This window comes from Staurois parvus, unplaced genomic scaffold (genome assembly GCF_062004578.1).
Source record: "Staurois parvus isolate SC_StPar_1 unplaced genomic scaffold, SC_StPar_1.0 ptg000122l, whole genome shotgun sequence".
NCBI lineage: Eukaryota > Metazoa > Chordata > Amphibia > Anura > Ranidae > Staurois > Staurois parvus.
Window position 1 is genome coordinate 9,795,078 of NW_028317918.1, and position 3,150 is coordinate 9,798,227.

The following is a 3,150-nucleotide window of genomic DNA, read 5'->3' on the forward strand; positions in this document are numbered from 1 at the left end:
ATAATTCTTCTACTGGGACCTATGATTGGGCAGCTTTCAGGATGTCAGTGAAGTAGGCCTTTAATTCAGAGGGTTGGATTGCTTCTGGTATACTTATGATTTTGACATTATGTCTTGATATATCTTTAAGATCTGCTAGCTTGGCCTTCATCCACTCATTTTCATTGTCTCGGTCATTGTGTGCATCTACCATAGTATTGAAAGTAGCTGCAAATTCCCCCATTTTATTTTAAATATGTGAGACCGATCACTCACTTCAGAAATAGCAGATTTAAACTGCGGCACTAGTGACATTATTTGTGAGTGGATTGAACTACCCAGAGAGACCAGCATATCTTTTAAGATAGTGTCCATGACTGGTTGATTTGTAGTAGGGAAATCCACAACTGAATCCCTCAGCTCCCTGGTGTCATCTAATGTGTTATCCAAATACATCCCCTCTAATGCAGGTTTTCCATTGTGGCAGGTTTTCTCTTTGGCCTTAACAGGACTTGTGTTTACTGAGAATGCTTGAGAGCTGTTATGGGAGAGGGAATGGCTGCTGTGGTGTTTGTCATACTGGCTTACTTCCCTCTGAGCAGCTGTGTGTAGTTTGTGGGATGCTGCCAGCACCATCTTTGCTGTATGAGTGGAGTGGCAGGGAAATGAAATCCATTAGCTTTCTGGTTTACATCTCTCTTTTCTCTTGCTCGGTATGTTCCTTGGTTGCTGATGTAGCTGTTTTGGTTTGTTGCTGCCTCTCTGTGTGGCTGGGAATCACTCTGGCATGGTGTGGTGGAGAGGAGCTCTGAATCTATGCCGCTATCTCTCTCCTTTGGCCTTTGGCCATTTCTTCTTGCACTACTAGACTCTGTTGTATTTTTTTTTTTCACTTGAAAAAATGCATTAAAAACAGTATTAAAAAAAAATTCTTTGTACAGGGGCAAAATTATGTCCCTGTCCATCCTATTTCCATCTCCTCTCCTTCTTACTTACATTGGTTTTATGGCCCATATATGCTCTTTTCCAATCCCATTTACAGATACTCATTGCTATTTCCTGTGTTCCCTCCTTTTAGGTATACACCTGGTTAGAGATTATCATGTTGCACATTGACCACGATGAAATCTCATAGCACCAACCTAGAGGAAGTTGTACTGCCTTTCAACACTATTGTATGTGCTGTAAATATTAGTGAGCTCTGTATTCCATAAGCATTGGTTATTTACCCACTGAGCACATGGTATTATATGCTTGGTCCTTTGGTGATTTGTACCACAATTCTTGTAGTTTCCATCTTTCTGAAAATGAATAAACAAAGAATATATTAAACAAGTCTCTCTCTCTCTCTCTCTCTCTCTCTCTCTCTCTCTCCTTTTAATACAATAAAGTATTTCTTGCTTTAGAAACTGCAGCTTAGCATTGCTAATAAGTCTGAGATCTACCAAAACACCCAAATCCTTCTCGACCATTATCTGCCCCACTTGTGCTACTCCTAGAATGCATGATGCATACTTTACATGTTTTTAGCCCCCTAATGCATACCCTTATATTGATCAACTATACATTTTATTTGCAACATAACTTCCTAATTAGCCTCTTTCAACCCAGCCCAGCATCCCTTTAAAAGAGTCTTTATGTCCAGTGGGCAGGAAGAACTGTATGATCATGTGACCACTGTGATTGGCTGCCACAGTGCTCACGCACACTAAAGTCATGGGCTGTCTATGACAACTGTGAGAACACTCAAAGTATAGAAACCTTGGCCTCCCATAGATGCATATGTGCAGTGTGTGGTAAAGCCCATCCTCTTTGCAACCACACATATGTGTTAAGGTCTGCTTTTAAGTTGGAGGCTGCAAATACACTATCACTACATAGCTTGGTGTCATCTGCAAACATAGAAATTGTACTTTTATTCCTAAGTTCTATATAATTTTTTAATAGTTTAAAAGGTTAGGGTCACAAGCATTTGCCCAGCCATTAAAACATTTCACTATGTTTTGCAAATATATTTATTTCCTATGGTCAGCAGCTCTATCTAGTGGTCAGAAAATATTTTTCAAATACCACTCTCAGAAAAATACTGCAATATGGCCATTTGCTGTAGCTGGTGAAAATAAATGTATTCGGCAAAATAAGGTAGGAATCTCTGATGTCTGGGTGAACACTTAGGATATTAATTCAGAAAAGTTTTTATACACCCCTTGGTGTGTGTATATATATATATATATATATATATATATATACACAGTAAAGGAAATAACTATTTGATCCCCTGCTGATTTTGAATATTTGCCCACTCACAAATAAATGATCAGTCTAAAAATCAAATGGTAGGTGTATTGTAACACTGAGAAATTGAATAGCAACAAAAAATTCAAAAGAAATGCATGTCTGACAAATTATGCACTGATTTGCATGTTCATGAGGGAAATAAGTATTTGATCTCCTTCACAAAACATGACTTAGTACTCGGTGGCAAATCCCTTGTTGGCAATCACAGAGGTCAGACGTTTTCTGTAGTTGGCCACCAGGTTTGCACACATCTCAGGAGGGATTTTGGCCTACTCCTCTTGGCATTATTGGCCCACTCCTCTCCAAGTCATTAAGGTTTGGTGGCTGATGTTTGGCAACTTGAACTTTCAGCTCCCTCCACAGATTTTCAATCGGATTAAGGTCTGGAGACTGGCTAGGCCATTCCAGGACCTTAACATGCTTCTTCTTCAGCCACTCCTTTGTTGCCTTGGCTGGAGCACCCACCCACGACCCATTCAAAATCAGCAGGAGATCAAATACCTATTTTCTTTAATATATATATATATATATATATACAGGTATATGTATATAGTGAAGGAAATAAGTATTTGATCCCCTGCTGATTTTGAATGTTTGCCCACTCACAAAGAAATTATCAGTCTAAAAATTGAATGGTAGGTGTATTGTAACACTGAGGGACAGAATAGCAACACACAATTCAAAAGAAATACATGTCTAACAAATTATGCACTGATTTGCATGTTCCTGAGGGAAGTAAGTATTTGATCCCCTATCATTCAGCAGGATGTATGGCAACCAGGTGTCTTTCATACAGGTAACAAGCTGAGATTAGAAGCAGTCTCTTAAAGGGAGTGCTGCTAATCTAATTTTGTTACCTGTATAAAAGACACC